We start from the raw sequence: 17,889 nt of genomic DNA on the forward strand, positions 1-17,889 counted from the left end.
TCTGTAATCCTATTGGTAGTTTACTCACACGTCACATGGAATGTTTGGGGAAGTACTTAAAGCACGTCACAGTCTGTTCGTGACTGTTCGCCAGCTGCAAGCGTGCGGGCTTGTTCTGTAATCGTTGTTTACTTCAGTTGTACTTCTACTGTTAAATAAATATATAAATAAGACAGTAGCACTTGCTAATTCAGCACGTAGACTGTTTATTCTATGCACTTCAAATGGCGACGAGTTCGGGATCCTGACTGTTTAAGAAAATGTCGGGTGAATTTCTTCTATGAAGTGAAGTCTACGAAATTCTACGTTCAGGCAAGTGAGGATATTATTTTCGCAACGAGCATCTAATTCATTAATTAATATACGTGTGTTCTAATTGTTCGTAGCGTGGCTACCGGCAGGAGTGTGATGGAAATAGAAGTTGACGGCATGTGTGGCGCGTACAGATTAAATCTTTGAGGCAAGTTACTACGAGTCATTCGTTTGGTGAAAAATTATACAAATTATTGAAATTGGCAATCTTGTATTTCTTGTCAGGCATCTTCTACATGAAATCCAGTTATTAGCGTCGTATCCGAAGTCAACTGTCAGTTTCAACTGCCGCATATGTTCGTTGGTCTTTTGACAGTTACATCGTCAGCTGAGTAAACAATTGAGGTGACGTAGTCAAACGCGTTACGTAACGCGTTGCGTGACTCCATTTTGTTTTTGTTTTTTTGTATTATTGAATGCGCAATGCCTGTGTAGATTCGAAGGCATATTGAAAAGCGTGTAGTTCATTCTGAAGAGGAAATAAACAGGTAATGAAATTGAAATCCATTTTGAAGGAAGAGTTCTATGTTTGACAATCGGAAGTGTATTCAATTGAATTTAAAGAACATATTGGCTATCTCAAAAATAATATTCAACTATAATTTTCAATACATATTTTAATATTCTGTGAGAAATACATTTAATGACTGTTCTATATTTCCGTAATTTCTAGTTTTGCAAGGAAAACATGGCGAATAATTCGAATATCAGTGCACCAGCTGCATTTCTGAGTGAGCCTGGAAAACCTGTTATGAGGTGGAAAAATTGGTTTCGGGCATTTGAAAACTATTTAGTCGCTATTGATGGAAAAAAATATGAGCCAGAAAGAAAAAAAGCGATAATGTTTGGTTTACTAGGTGCAGCAGGTCAGGAAATTTTCGACAGTTTACCAGAATATGAGGCTCAACCTGGGCAGTTTATTCCACTTGATGAATTCCAAGAAGCAACAAAAAGATTGGAAAAGCAATTTGGTGAAGAACCTAATATAATGATAGGCAGACATCGTTTTGCTATGCGCAAGCAGTCTGAAGATGAAACAATAGAAGAATACATTGCGTGTTTGCGTGTTTTAGCAACAAAGTGTGACTATAATGAAATGGTTGATGTGTATATACGTGACCAGTTTGTGTTCCATTGTTTTGAAAAGAAAGTTCAAGAAAGATTGTTAGCATGTAAAAACCCAACATTAGAAGAAACTATTGACATTGCAAAAGGAATTGAAAGATCTTTGGAAAGCTCTAAAGTACTTGCTACTGAAAGCAATTCCAAGTCAAGTGTTTATTACGTACAGGATAATAAGAAATTTATAAGTGTTGCTGACAGACGGAATAAGATGTTGTCTAATTCAGAAAGTAACACAATTATTTGTTTTAGGTGTGGTTCCAGAAATCACAAAGCAGATTACGCGGAATGCCCGGCACAAGGAAAGAAGTGTACAAAATGTTTTAAGGTAGGGCATTTTGCGGGTGTATGTAAAAACTTCAGAGCACAAAAATATTCAAGAGTAAAAGTTAATGCAGTGGAAGATTTTGATGAGGAGATGTGTTCCAATATAATATTAACGTTAGGAGAGGATTATCAATCTATCAAAGGACCATTGGGTATTGCACACATTGGAAATGTTGAATTAAATATAATGGCAGATTCAGGATCACCTATAACGATTGTTTCTGATCAAAAGTATGTACAAAATTGGCCACAAGTTGACCTTTTAGCTTCTGATGTGAATCCCAAAGCTTTTGGTGAATTTGACATCAACATGTTGGGGTATTTCTATGATGAGTTAGATGTCAAAGGTAGATCTATCACTACTAAAGTGTATGTTGCAGAACGAGGAAGGAATTTAGTCGGTTGGAGGGATTTGGCTCGTTTGGGAATAATTTTAAAACCTGGTGCAAGTGACCCAATCATTTTGGATGATGAGTGGGTATGCTCAATTTCTGATGTTAGTGTAGTATTTTCTCCATATGACATAAATATGGTGCTGAACAAGTATTCATCATTATTTGAAGATAGAATTGGTTGTGTAAATGGATTTGAACATAACATTAAACTTAAGAGTGGTGCAATTCCGATAAAACACAAGGTAAGATCAATTCCCTTGTCAGTTAAATCAGATTTACAAAAAGTTCTAGAAAAGTTAGTCAAGGAGGAAGTAATTGAAGGAACAGATTCGCCGGAATGGGTTTCTGCAATTGTTTTAATTAAAAAAAAAAAAAATGGCGAGGTGAGTTTATGCGCAGACTTGAGGTCGTTGAATAAGAATATTGTGGTCGATTGTTTTCCATTGCCAAATATACAAGAAATTTTGGCGGCAACAAATGGATCAAAATATTTTTCCCTCATTGACCTCAAGTCGGCGTATCACCAAGTCAAGTTATCTGAAAAATCAAAAGATTTTACGACATTCATCACACCATTAGGTGCGTATAGGTTTAAAAGATTACCATTTGGTCTGGCGTCATCACCAAGTGTATTTAAAAAACTGATGGAATGTATTTTAGAAGGAATTGATGGAGTACAGAAATTCCAGGATGATATACTTATTCATGCAAGTAGTGTGGAAGAACATAACAAAGTTCTAGACACAGTGTTGAATAGGCTGAATGAAAGAGGTATGACGGTTTCAAAAGAAAAATGTAAATTTTTGCAAACTGAAATTGAATATTTAGGCCACATAATTAGTGGAGACGGTATAAAGCCAAAACTGGATTTAGTAAGAGCTATTAAAGATGCACCAATTCCACATGATAAAGAATCCTTAAAGTCATTCTTGGGGTTAAGTGAATACTATTCACGATTTATTGAGAATTATTCAGAAGTGGTCGAACCATTACGCACACTGTTGCGAAAAGGTGAAAAATTTGCATGGTCTATAAGTCAGAATGATGCTTTTGAAAAAGTCAAACACGCAATTAAATCTGCACCTTCATTGAAACCATATGATCCAGAAGGAATAAACATTGTGACGGTGGATGCAAGTTCGGTGGGTATCGGTGCAGTCTTCACACAAAAGGTAAAAGGTAATTCACAAACAATTGCTTTTATTTCAAGACGACTACAGGAAGCAGAAGTCCACTATAGCACAATAGAAAGGGAAGCTCTCGCATGTGTGTGGGCAGTAGAAAAGCTAAAAATGTATTTGTGGGGTAAACAATTTGAACTTGTAACGGATCATAAACCTTTAAGGTTTTTAATGGATGGATACGGAAGAGGTAATGGAAATTTGTCAGCCAGATTGGTAAGACTTTTGTCTAGGCTTCAAGAGTACACGTTTACTATAAGTCATATTTCAGGGAAAAGCAATGTAAGAGCAGACTGCTTATCTAGGTTACCTTTAAATACTAATGAACCAAAAGTTGAGGAAAACACAGAATGGGTTGTGTCTTGTATAAAAGATGTAAACAAAGATTTTTTTTTTTTTTTTTTTAAAGTTTCAAAAACCTTTATTTACAATATAGGAGAAACATAGGGCAGTAGTCCGCCGTACACTATACAAAAGCCAAGTGTGGCCAAACGGGCGGGTCCCCTCAAGAGCAATAACACAGCCATTCAGCCGACATCCCGGAGGACCGGCGGAGTCTTGAATACCCAACCCATGACAAATGCGTGACCATGCGCCTGACAGCGTACTGCAGCTGCGCTACATCTAGCCTACGCGATAGTCTGCCCATGACTCAGGCCGTCGTAGGCAGTCGGTCTGCATCGGCGAACCCAACCACACTCCCAGGAACTCCAAACATAACCCCAACCCCCTACTCTCCCTCCCACCCCACGCACGCACATCGGCTTGTCTGGTCAGGCGTCCTTACCCAAGTATGTCCGCTGTCACTGCAGCCCACGTCAGCCAGGCGCAGCACTCCACCACTATCAGACCGTCCGCCTCACTGCCCCGCGCCACCACTCTCACAGGACTCCCGCTCCCCAGACCTCCCGGGACAAACCGTAGGCCCTCCCGCATACTCCTTAGACAATCGGCCCCTCCAATTCACCATACCGCACCGCACAACCACACCTTCACCCTGAGAGCGTATCAGAAGCAGCTGCGCACTCAGCAAGAGCACGAGCATCAATGACCTCCCCCCGCGAGTCACCACCATCAGTTGGCGCTGGAGCTTCAGTGGTGAGGTACGTTTTGTATAATTCCCAGAAATTCTTAGGGCGACTCCTCAGCGGCAGCAACTCACTGTATATCTCAGCCTGTGTGCTGCAGTACAGCATGTCCCTAGCCCACCATTTCATGGTGGGGAGGGGCCCTCTCATCCAACAAATTGCGACAACTCTTCTAGCAATAAGCAACGCCATGTCAACCAAGCGTCGCTGAGCCACCGGAAGAGGCCTGGAGTACCCCAGCAACGCCAGAGCGGGGTCGGGGGAAACCTCAGTGCCCAAGATCCGGCTTAACTCTGCAAAGACCTCCGTCCAGAACTTTGCCGTTCCCGGGCAGAGCCAAGCCATGTGCATAAAGTCCGCCACGAGATAATGGCAGCGCTCACACTCCGCCGACGGCCTGAGCCCATACCTATGCAGCCGTTCCGGGGTATAGTACACCCTCTGCAGAAACTTAAAGTGCACCAACCTGTGCCGGCCGTTGAGCGATATCTTCTTGGTGCTAACACAGCAATATCTCCACATCTCGTCCGTGAGTTCCAGTTGTAGGTCCTCTTGCCAGGCTAGCCGCGCCACATCGTACTGACGCGCCAACTGCCGGTCTCCTATTCTTTTAAGATTCGAAATCAATTTTGGCGGAGCCACCGTTTTGATAACATAGGTGAGTTCCGGAACCACCGAGGGCTCCACCATGCCCGGACTCAGCGCAACCGACAGCGCCCGACGGACCCTATGGAACTGAAAACGCTGCAGGAGCGTGGGGGTGGACTGAGCCAGCTCAAGCTGGTCCCACGTCCTGGCAACCCCATCCAAAAATAAATCTTCCATCCGCACGATGCCCAGCGCACTCAATGCCTGGATCACTCCCCTCTCCCTCAGCGGTGGGAGCCAAGTTGCCCATTCCACCGGTAGCAGAGGTGAGTACAGCAATGTGCAGCCGTGCGCCCTCCTCAACTCCTGCCATGCATGTGTCGTGGCTTTGAGGGAGTCCAGGCGCCCAACCGATCGGCCCGCAGGCTGGAAGGCGACCGCAGGTAGTGGGAGCGGGTCCGCAAACAGACGTTCCAGAATAACATGAGGGACATCCGCGCTGGCATGTATCCACGTGTGGAGGTGCGCCACCTGCGCGACCCTGTAATATCTTTCCATGTCCGGAGCACCCAGCCCCCCCATGTCATACGGAAGGGTTAACACCTTCCACTGTACTCTAGGCTGTTTGCCCCCCCAGGCCAATTTAATCAGGGTGTGAGTCAGCTGCTTAAAAAAGGCCCTAGATAGTACTATGGGTATGTTGGTAAAGAGGAACAAAAATCTTGGTAAGATGACCATCTTCATGATGGCTATTCTGCCCAGCAGGGACAACGGCAGTCGAATCCACGACTCGACATCGTCTACCAATTTAGCGTAGGCTACGCCATAGTTTTCTCTGAGAAGTACCTCAGGGTCTTTATGTAACTGTATCCCTAAGTATCTGACCGAGTCAGTTGTCCATTGCAGTGGGAATTCCATCGGGAATTGGGTCGTTACCGGCGTCAGCGGGAACGCCAGCGACTTGTTCCAGTTCACTCTAAGGCCAGACAGCTCCCCGAACCTGACCACTTCTCGTAAGATTGACGAAAGGTTCTCCTCCGGGTCGCGGACATACAGCAGCGTATCGTCTGTGTATGCAGAAATACCAATTTGGTATGTAGAGAAATTAATGCCCTCGTACCGGTGGTACTCCCTGATCGCGCACGCTAATGGTTCCGCCACCAGGGCATAAAGGAGAGGGGAGAGAGGGCAGCCTTGCCGTGTCCCTCTGCTGATCCCAAAGGCCTCTGTTACCCGATCGCCCATGCGAAGCCTGGCTGTAGGCTGGTGGTATAGTGCTCCAAGCATCTGCAGGAATGGCTCACCCAATCCAATCTTGCGCAGCACACGTACCATAAAGGGCCACTCCACCGAGTCGAAGGCTTTTTCCATATCAAGGAAAATGGCCAAGGCCTTGGTGTCCGGACGCACATGTTGCATTGTCCCCAGTACTGTGCGGATGTTATACGTAAGGTTCCTGGCCGGTATAAATCCCGCCTCTTCCGGCGCAACAAGTTCCGGCTCCAGCAATGCCAAACGCATGGCTAGCACCTTGGCGTATAACTTCACGTCCACATTTAGAAGTGAGAGCGGCCGGTATGACCCGCACTCGTTAGGGGGCTTCCCTGGCTTCAAGATAGTGACTAGCAGCGCCTCACGCATAGTGTCCGGCGTGTAGCCCTCCTGGCATATTGCATCAAACAAGGTGATCAGATGGGGGAGGAGCTTATCTTTGTAGGCTTTATAAAATGCCACAGTCAGCCCATCAGCCCCAGGGGCGCTGCCCGCCCTCATTCCCTCTAGTGCTTCCAAGATCTCGTCCTGCTGAATGGGGAGCGACAGGAATTCCCTCTGGGAGTCGGATAAGAAGGGCATTTTGATGTAACTGAGGTAATCCTCAATTTCCTCCTCCATCTGGGTAGACCTGGCTGCGTATAGCCTCGCGTAGTAGTTCTTAAACTCGGCGTTAATCGCCTCCACCCCGGAGACCACTGTACCATCCACAGTAATCAACTCGTCGATGACCAGGGGCTTCCTGCTGTTTCTCAGTATTCTGGCTAGCAGCGATCCCGGACGCTCGCTCTCCCCATATGCACGGGCCGTAGCGTACTTGCCCATATGCCTTACCTCCCTGTCCGCCTCCTCGTGATATTCCGAGACTAGCGCTTGAATCTGGGCCTCCACCGCAGTATCGACAGACGACTGTCGGCTCTCTTCCAGCTGCACCAGCTGGGCCTCTATCTCCTTAAGTCTCCCCCGTATAGATTTGAGAACACCGGAATGCTTGGCCATGCCTCTGATGTATGCTTTAAACGAGTCCCAGATCGTGTGGAAACTTTGAACCGAGCCCAAATTGGTGGCGAAGAAGGTCTCTATGTCTTCCGCCAGTTCACCCCGGAAGACCTCATCTAATAGCGAATACGGCGGAAATCTCCAAGTAAATGGAGGGATACGTTTAACCGGGGTGTCCAGTATGAGGAGCAGCGGGGAGTGATCCGAAAGCGTACGCGGGAGGACCGCACAACTCTTAACCAACTCAAATATCGACTGCGACGTTAGCCAATAATCAATTCTGGTGTGGACATCGTGGTAAGCAGAGTAGTGCGTATACCCCCCTTTACCCGGGTGTCCCTGCCTCCAGACGTCCACCAAGTCTAGTCTGGTGAGCTCCGCCTGCATGAGTAAAGCCGCTGCCGCCGGACGACGCGTCGGACCGGAGGAGCGATCCAAAGCTGGGTCAAACGTAAAGTTAAAGTCACCCCCCCACACCATGCGGGCGTTAGCGTAGCGGCGACAACTGACGGCCAATGCTGCATAGAACTCGGGGTTGTCGTAGTTGGGACCGTACACGTTTACTACTATGAGGTCATGACCTTTCCCAGCGCATCGGGCGATCAAATAACGCCCGTCCGAGTCAGCCTCCAGTACTGTCAACACCAACCTGGAACGGGGGTTCACCCAGGTGATCACCCCTCTGGAGTGCGAGGTAAAGCCGGCCGCCACGCTGGTTCCCGCCAAGCCCCTCGCCTTAAGTATATGGCTCGCTAGTGGGAGGTGCGTCTCCTGCAAGAGCGCCAGAACTATATGATGTCTATGCAAGTAACTCAGCACTTTCCTCAATTTGCGGAAATCATTCAGTCCCCTCACATTCCATGTCAGCGCCCTCAGTGAAGCATTGTCATTGTCACCAGTCAAATCCCTAGGGTCTCCCATTGCAGGAACCTCGCGCTTCAACAAACTTATCCCAATCGATCCAGTGAGACGCGCCACCCATCAATAATAACCAGACACAACGATCCAAAGACAAAGCCAAGAAACAAACGGCCTGCCATTCCACAGCACGTGCGATCCCCCAACCCTCAACTCCAACCCGCCCCCCCACCCACAGCCGACCTCCCCCAACCTGGCCAGACGGTTCCCCTAAACTCCCTCCCCCTCCCCCAAAACAAGCACTCCTCACAAACATCCCGCCAATCACACCCCGCCTCTTCCTACTAGACAACTGCGCTGGGGCCAAGGTCGCCAGGCGCTTCGAAAGTCGCAATCAGGCGACAGGTCAGCCCTAAGCGCGCCTCCGCCGCCCCGCCCTCGGATAACCTAGCTGCGTGTTGAGCTACTTCCCAACCTCTCTCCAAGATATCGGTGGACCCCCCGCCGTCTTCACCCAACGACAGATCCCAACAGCCACCCCTCCCACTCAGGCCCAATGAGGGCTCCCTCTATTCCACGCCCAACGTGTAGGCCAGCCGGCAGCCTGCCACCACCCAGCGTCTAGTCTCCTATGTATCAGTGACCTGTGTGATTTATGGGAACATCATCGTTTTTGTGGCAATAACAAAAGAGTCATCAGGAGGGGTGCCCCGTAGTACTTAAGTGCCAGTGCGTCAAACGGCAATTAGAGAGCCGGACTCGGGTATCCCTGGACATCGTGCCACCCCTAAGCGGCATGCGCGGCAAAGCAGACCATTTGCAAACCGCGTCAGGCCTCCCATCCGCACCTAGTCCTGCCCGTCCAGGCCAGAGGCCCCCTCCAAAGCGTCCCCTTGACCTCTGGGGCTGTTCTGCCGCTCTCTAGACCATACCTTCAGGGATTTCTGGAGTTCTCTCGGGTCCGTAAAGAAGTGGGAATGACCTTGCCTGTTAATCCGAAGCCTGGCCGGATAGAGCATGGCATAGTCCAGGGCAAGATCCCGAAGCTGTTGTTTATACGGTGCAAACTGTCGTCTCTCCTCCTGAACTTTCGCCGTGAAGTCTGGGAAAATCGAGATGTCCATGCCCTCATACTGCAGCTTGCCTTTTTCCCTGGCCACCCGGAGAGCCACATCCCTGTCTCTGTAATTCAGGAGCTTCGCGATGATCGGCCGCGCCGGTGCTCCCGGCCGGGGGCGCTGGCCCAACGATCTGTGAGCCCGCTCGACCACAAACATGGGCGAGAACACATCGTCTCCCAGCAATGCGTGCAACAGTTTTTCGACGAAAAGCTCCATCTTACCAGTCGGGGTCGACTCCGCTACTCCCGTTATGCGAATGTTCGACCGTCTTGACCTGGCCTCCAAGTCCTCGGACTTGTCCTGGATAACCTGTAGGAGCTTGCTGAGCTGTTTGCGGTCCGCGTCCCACTCTGTTTGGGCCTCTTCCACCTTCATGATTCTGCTCTCGGCCGTGTCCAACATCTCCGCATTCTTGTCAACGCGCTCCGACATACGGTCCATGCGATAGGTGAGCGCATCCAATTTTGCGTCAATAGCGGTCAGGCTGCCCTGCAGGCCCTTCTCCATCGCCACCAGCATCTCCCTGATGTCCGTGCCCGCCGAGGTCTCCGCTCCTGCCCCGCCCGCAGGTGCCTCCTGCCCCGCGCCAGTGCCTGTGGCTCCCTTTGGCTTGCGCGGGTCAAACGAGAGTTTGGGCTGCGTTTTATCGCCTTTCACCATGGCTATGTCTCTTAGTCTCCACACCACCAAGCCTGCAATCCTCAGTCAGGGCGACGCTGCAGAATCCAGGATCTTCAAATGGATCAGGTATGTAAGGAAACTCCCGGGGAGGGCCACCAATCCCAAGGCTAGGCCAACTGCACAAGGCACTCCTGCGACCAGGTTCACGCCGCCACAGAGATCCCACTCAGGAGTGCGGTCTCGCCGCGGGTCACTCCAAGCGGCCACCAGAATCACCACACTCCGCTGTTCAGGGCTCCCCGGCTCCGCTATTAACTCTAGGGCGTCCCGCCCCTGGGGGCAATCAAGCTGGTGACACCCCACCCTGCACACGGCGTGGTTCCGCTCACCCTGTCTCCCCCTCCAGATCGCTTCAGGTTCCTGGGGGACTCACCGACGGGAACCACCCGCGCGGCCGTGGGGGTCCACTCCGCTCCTCCGGAGCCCAGTCGCCGCTCACAAGGTCCCCCGCAGAGAGCCCCGCCGCTCAACGTCGTCCGCGCCTCAAGGGCCGCACGTCGCCGATGTCTCCCGGGCTCCCAGTCCGGCGCGGACGGCACCGCTAGCGCCAATCTCCACAAGGCCAGGGGCAGGGGGCCACGCTTACTCTCCAGAGCGTGTGGGGGCTCCTCGATGTCGTCTCCACTTCCGCCGATCCCAGCAGCCGCCCCTCCGCAAGGCCCTCCGAGAGACCGGGTCCGCGTCCCACAGCACTGCCGCACGCCAGAGCACGCAGTACGGGCTTCCGCACACTACAGGCCGAGGACTGAGGCCCAGCCCAGCGCGCCGCTCTCAACCTCCTTCGCGCGCTCCTGTTGTCGTCTCCGAGGTCAGCCGGGATCCGCTACTTCAGTCGCCAGCACCCGTAGGGGTTCCCAAAGTCACGGCGCCGTGTAGCTCGGCAGCAGAGGATAATTAAACGGATTTTGTGAGGAACGAGGCAGGGAGCGCTGCGCTCACACGTCCGCTATCAATGCCGGCAAGCTCCTCCCCCCATGTAAACAAAGATTTAAAGGTAGGGGATGAGGCAGAATGGTTGGAAAACATAGAAAACGATTCAGTGTTGACAAAGGTAAAGTATTATATTGTAAACAATTGGCCACCAATTAGAAATCTTTCATCAGATCTCAAAACATATTTTCAAGTAGCAAATGAGCTGTGTATTGACCATGGTTTTGTATTAAGGAGAGATGTGTTAGTTCCACCAACTAAAATAAGAAGGAAGTTGATTGATAAGGCACATGAAAGCCATTTGGGATCTACCATGACAAAAAAAATTGTTAAAGGAGCATTATTGGTGGCCGAGATTAGATGCTGATGTTAACATGTTTGTTGATAACTGTGTAATTTGTCTTAAATCTGACAAGCATTGGAAGACAAGGGTGCAAGAAATGCAATTGGTCCAAATTCCTAACGCACCATGGGTTAAAGTGGCCATTGATTTTGCTGGTCCATTAAATCTGTTAGAACATGATTCTAAATATCTAATAGTATTGAGCGATTACTATAGCAAATGGATTTATTACAAATTTGTATCCGTTATTGACTCGGACTGTGTAATTACATTTTTGGAGGCTTGCTTTGCTATTGAAGGTTTACCAAAAATTTTGGTATCAGACAATGGTAGTCAATTAGTCTCAGAAAAAATGGTTAAATTTTTGAAACATAATGAAATTGTGCAGGAAAAAACACCATATTATTCGCCAAAATCTAATGGACAAGTGGAAAGGGTGAACCGATTCTTGAAGGAAGGTATACAATTAGCGTTGGCAGCAGGATATCCAGTACAGGAGTTCATTCGTGAAAGAGTCAAAGCATACAATGGCACAACTAATAGTGTGACGGGATATTCACCATTTTTTCTCATGAGGGGCAGACAATGTGTCTCTTCAATTTCACCAAGGTTCGTGTTAAGAAAAGACAGTGATTTGAAAGGAATTGGCGTGAAGGATTCAGAGTTGAAAGTAAAGGAAAGGATCGTAGAACAACAACTCAAATCTAAAGCATATCATAATAAAGTTCACAGAGCTGTAGAAAAAGACATCATTGTTGGTGACTGGGTGTTGCTCAAGAAACCGTTTGTAAAGTATAAAGGAGAGTCAAAGTTTTATGAGCCAAGAGAAGTTAAAGGTGTGTCTAGCAGTTCAGTGTTTCTGCAAGATTTTGGTTGGAGACACAAGTCGGATGTAATTAAAGTAAAAGAAATGCAGAAAGACTTACTTTCCAAAGAAAGAAAAAGTAATGCAGATAATGATCAAAACAATGTATGGTATGATTTGAGTAGTAAAGAGAAGGATTCAAAATTCAAGCAAAGGGAGAAGATGGAAAGTGATGATTCAGTTCGAGAAAGTGTTATCAACCGAACTTCAAATTCAGAGTCAGATGTAGCGTTCGAGAGAGATAGATACAATGCATCGCAAGGTGAGGCATACGCTGGTGACGAGGTAGAAGTTGAAAGTTCAAGCTCCAGGAATACACTAGCAAATGAAGTTTCGGGTCCAAGTCAAGAAGAGAATGTAAGCACCTCTTCTGGTAGAATATCTCGTTTTCCAAAGATATACAAAGACTTTATTGTGTATTGATGCAAACTATGTTCATATATAAGCTTCAGATATATATTGAGTGTTCCAAGGTTTATTTGATATGAAAGGGAGATGTTGTATCCCGCTTAAGGTTATTGCAGTCTACCATTGAGTGTACTTTCTAGGAATCTGTAATCCTATTGGTAGTTTACTCACACGTCACATGGAATGTTTGGGGAAGTACTTAAAGCACGTCACAGTCTGTTCGTGACCTTTCGCCAGCTGCAAGCGTGCAGGCTTGTTCTGTAATCGTTGTTTACTTCAGTTGTACTTCTACTGTTAAATAAATATATAAGACAGTAGTGCTGGAGCAGAGTTTTCTGTTAGAAAATTCTGGGGCTTTTGAAGCTCTGGTATGTCTATGCGTTTTATTAATTTATTAATAATTAACAACTAATTATTTGTCTTGTGCAAGTGTGTTTCACTAATCAACCTGTTTGTCCTAACACAAGAGAAGGTTACATGAGGGTTAGCATGCGTGTGCTGTTTATGTATTCACAATAACGTGCAAGTTTTCATGTTTAAACGTTGCTGTGTGCTATTTATTTTAAGCACAAAACGCTGTCTGAATTAATGCTCTATATGTCGCAAAGCTAGATAAATGCATACACATAAGGGTATTAGTGGGGTTAACACTGTCTAATCATTATGATATAATAATCTTTATTTTGTCTCTTTAATTAAAGATGGTCTATTGTGGCCTATGGAGGCCTTTGTGAAATGACTGAGAATGATTTGAAGCCTGGCTGAGCTGTGGTGCAGGCGAAATCTGTGATGTGACAAGGGAGACCCCTGCTGGAATTCGGTTACAGACAACTGACCGTAGTCCTTATATGGAAATTTCCGGGAGGACATCAGCAAGTTTGGAGGATCTCCAAAAGAAATGATTTGTCCTTGGTAAACAAAGAGCCTCAGAAAGAACATTGTGCTAAAGCCGGTTTGCCGAGGGAAATGAGCGAGATGGATACTTTAATAGTTTCTAGTTCTTGGTTCCTGTTCCGTGATTTGCGTATTGTGACTTTTCCTGAGCGAAGATTTCAAGATGTTGCAAAGTTACATCCTTTCCTTCTCGTTCTGCTCAGTGATACAATTTTATTTGTCAAATTCATGTGGGTTTCCATTGTATTTTGCATTATAAAATATGTTAGCTTAGGGAGGGCTCTCCCCACACTTTCTTTCGTCGCCTTGCTGCGTGAACTTGCGTTGCTGAGGACTGATGCTGAGGACCTTATCCTGAAAAGACTTTTGAGAGACTGGTCCTGACCCGTTCTGACACTAGTTAGAATAGGTAACTATGAGAAATGATTTATTCTGATTTACTCTGACTAATTTCAGATAAAGCAATATAACTTTTAAACATGGTGTTGTTTGTTTCTTTCCTTGTCATTTATTGAAGACTTTATGATTATTGTTTATAGATTGTTTATATTATGTTAGGCAACCACTAAACTGGTCCTATCGCCTAGATATAGATGCAGGGTGCTTTAGGAGTTTTCTTCCCACAGGTTTGCTGCTGGTAGAGTATTGGAGCGTATGTTAGTGAAATGGGCCCTAGCGTATGATGAATGTATGTGCGTGCAACTGTGAAATTACTCTATCTGTGGTAGTGGGCATATTTCTGATACCCTGATCTGTATCAATTTCTCTGGTAGCAGAGGATGGTTTAGATGGTTGTCTTGATCTGATAAGATAAGATTGCTTGTAAATTAGCTTATTGATTATTGATCTATTTTGATGTTGTTGGTATATGTACTAATACTATATGTTGGGGTCGTAATGTTGAGTTATATGTAGTGCTTCTGGAATTTGGAAGCTGTGGAAGCAGTTCCGTAGTAGGGCAGAGGAAGGTGTATATGCTGCTCTCGGGAAAGACGGGATTGTAAGGAATTACGTGTGACAATAGAAGTTGCGCGTTCACATTGTCTGGGTTCGGAATTGGTGACATTGTTGAATGTTACTATTAGACATTTCTAGTATATAAGGAGTGTGTATCGTAGTGAAGGTTATCTGTGAAACTCTGGTCTTAAGTCCCAGGGATCCGTAAGGATTGCCGTTAAAGCTTATTGCGGGAGGAGTAGTAGGTATTCTCTGAGCTTGTTAGCAGAACTGGGCAGAGGTAAGCTGCTTAGTTGTTGTGAGTTATAATTCTGTACAGAAACAGGTTGTGCTGTTCTCGAGAAGCAGGATTCTGTGTGCATGTACTATATTTTTCTCGTATGAATGTGCGTGAATGCATATACATTTATTGATTGTAAGACTCTTTTTGATACGTCCTAGAGGAAACAGTTATGAGATGTATGTAAAGTTGTTGACTCTTGAGAAATAGACACTCTTTTACTATTCTGTGGTGAGCGAGGCAGACAATGGAGATGTTTTCATGTCGTAACTAATAGATTTGTAGAAATTTTGACACACGAAGTCTACTGAGAGTTTTTGTAAAGGAGGGGTAGACGAGTGACAGAGACAGGAGACAGAGACTGCAGCGGTTACTGACGTCAGAAGGTTCGCGCACTGATTGGATAGTAACTCAGAATAGGGTTCGCGCTAGGATTGGTGCGTTAGTGTGAGTCGCGCAGGGATTGGAAGAACTGTTTAGTGACGTAGACGCTCCATACGGAAAGAGTAGAGAGTTTGGTAAGCGTTAAAATGTATTACCAAGAAGAGAAAAAGAAGAAAACCTTCTTTGGAAAGGTTAAGAAGTGGTTTAGCAAGGATAAAGAGGTTAAAACAAGAGAGGGTGAGTTGCTACCTCCAGCGAAAACACCTGCATCTTTTATGGTTGCGAAATATGGATTACATACCTGTATATGGTTGCAGAATTGGGTCAGGTATACTAAAGAAGATGGTGTTTTAGCATTCCCAGAACATGGTTCATTTAATCTGGCCGTGTTGAGAAATTTACGGGAAAAGATGTTATGCTTGGACCCGAAGCCGAGACCTACACAGTTCGAGGCTTTAGTGGAATGGGAAGAAGAAGTATTAAATCGAGAAAGACAGAGAACTGGAGGTCAGTATAGGTATATGTTTGGAAGGAGACATGATCGTGAGACACATCAGGATCGAATGAAAAGATGGCGAGATGCTACCATGTCAGAAGGATTATATCCTATGAGAACAGTTGAAGCTTCGGCTCCTTCAGAAGAAAGGGTTTCTGAGACAGATAGGAGAAGATATGGAGAGTTTGAAGATGAGGTCTTGAATGATATGATGTACAAGAGACCACCTCCATATAGATCAGAATCGGAAGAAAATACACCAGTTGTTTCTCCGATAAGAGATACAGTTGAGAAAGAAAAAATGACACCAGAATCAAGAAATAATAGTTCTTTCAGAGAGGAAAATGCCAGGAATGCCAGACAATTAGCAAAAACGACAACAGAACTGACTGAGAAAATTAGAGAGTTAACGATGAATATGTAAGCTGTTACAGTGCCTGTTACTATAGGTCCGGTAATTCCTATGTTTGACGGACAGAGAGCGAGTGAAAATGGGCTGGTAGTTCCATATATTGCAAATAATTCAGCTGGTCTTTTAGGAGATTCAGGTAAAAGAACAGGGAGAAATGACCTGAGACAAACAGGACATGATGCAGGTAATGAATTCATGAATGTTAGTGATTCTAGTAGTTTAGGGATGCCAATTTTAGAACCACAGAGAAAAATAGTTTCAGCAAGAAAAACTGCGGAAATAACAGTTGATGACCTAAATGACTGGATGAAGGTTCTTCAGAAAAAGGATAAAGATTCACAAGTTGTTGATGTGGTTAAATTACGTATAGAATTAGAAGAGCTTGTGACAGGAACAGTTCCGACAGAAATCCTGAAAAGTCATCATGATGGTGAATTATTGTTCATGTGCAAGAGTATAACATGGAGGGCAAGAAATACACATGATAGACTGAGAGCGATAGCAAATGAGCAAGGAGTTGACATTGATAAAGTAAAGGCTTTACAGAAAACGTACAGGATGGATTTCACAGAGAAGGACATAGAGAATTTGAATAATTCTGGTAGAACAGGACAAATTAAAGAAATGGTGGCATTATTGCGAAGATGGGGTGATGTGGAAAAGTGGAAGGATAGGTGGTATAAGAAAAGGGATGAATGTGAAGATAGAACAACTTACTCAGCATTTCCAGTGAGAGAAAAAGAGAAACCAGTGGAGCAGTTTCCCATGAGAGAAATACCTGGAGGAGGATATGTACATGTTCCATGGACCAGACAGGATATTTTATCATTTACGAATGATTTCCCTCGATTGAGAGAAAAGCCCGTCGAGTGGTATAGGCAGGTAGACAGGTTTGTGAAATTGTCAAAAGTGCTGTGGGTTGACCTGAATAGTCTGTTTGATATAATTGTTCCAGCAGACTTGTGGACAGAGTGTAAAATAGTTGTGAGTTGGCCTAGTGAGGAATATCCAAGAGATACAAGAACAGGGGCACCAGATCCAGAAGTGATGAGGAAGTACGATCAGGTGATGGTATACCTGAAGAGTAAAGTTCCTCCAAAAGAGACAGACTGGGTTAAGATAGATCGAACACAACAGGAAGCAAAAGAATCAGTTCATGCTTTTTACGAAAGGCTAATACTGGCTTTTAAACAATTCAGTGGAGATGAACACCTGGGTGACAAGGATTTGAGTCATTTTGTATACAGATTTGTATATGGTCTTAGACCTGAAATTAGTGAGAGAATTCGTGAACACACAGTGGATTGGCAGAGTAAGAAAGTAGATGAGATTCTGAGACATGCAAAATATTTCAGTGATGAAATTGAAGCAAAACAAAGAAAGCTGAAGGAAAAAGCAATGTGGGCACAGGTGAAAGTTGCAGAAAGACAGGAAGCACAGTTAGTGGAACAGGCAAATAATCCAGGAAATAATACAGGAAATAGACCGAGATTTGCAGGAAAAGGAAGGGGAAGTCTTGAGGAAGCCAAAAAGAAGTTTCCTTGTCACAACTGTGGCCAGCTGGGACATTGGAGATCTGAATGTCCTAATCCACCATTAGCGAATAATGAGGGTAAATCCTTAAATCAACAGGTGCAGAATGATGGGATTAACCAGCAGCAGCAACAGCAGAAAGTTGTGAGACAGCAGCAGAGTCAAGAGCCAAAACCACCTTTACCGCAGAATAGAGGGGTACAAAAGTACAGTCAGGATTCGGGATTCTTCAATGATGAGCAGGTAAACAAACCAAGACGTACTAACAGAGTACAGCAGTACTTGTTAAAGAGTGAAGGGAGTGAGTCTGAAGGTGATTATTGACGGTGCCGAGGAGAGGAAGAAGAGTGCCTACTTGGTGCAACTCTAGAAATAGACCAGGTAGGACCATTTGTGGATGGGAAAATAAATGAAGAAGGTGTTACTTTTTTAGTAGACACAGG

General features: G+C 45.8%; 1 protein-coding gene across 1 annotated transcript in view; it reads right to left on the minus strand.

Moving 5' to 3' along the window:
* FSAF1 (40S small subunit processome assembly factor 1) overlaps nt 1-17,889 on the minus strand; it is a 241,315-nt gene that overhangs the window by 214,614 nt on the left and 8,812 nt on the right. The gene's annotated exons all lie outside the window — the stretch shown is intronic.

This window comes from Triturus cristatus, chromosome 6 (genome assembly GCF_964204655.1).
Source record: "Triturus cristatus chromosome 6, aTriCri1.1, whole genome shotgun sequence".
NCBI lineage: Eukaryota > Metazoa > Chordata > Amphibia > Caudata > Salamandridae > Triturus > Triturus cristatus.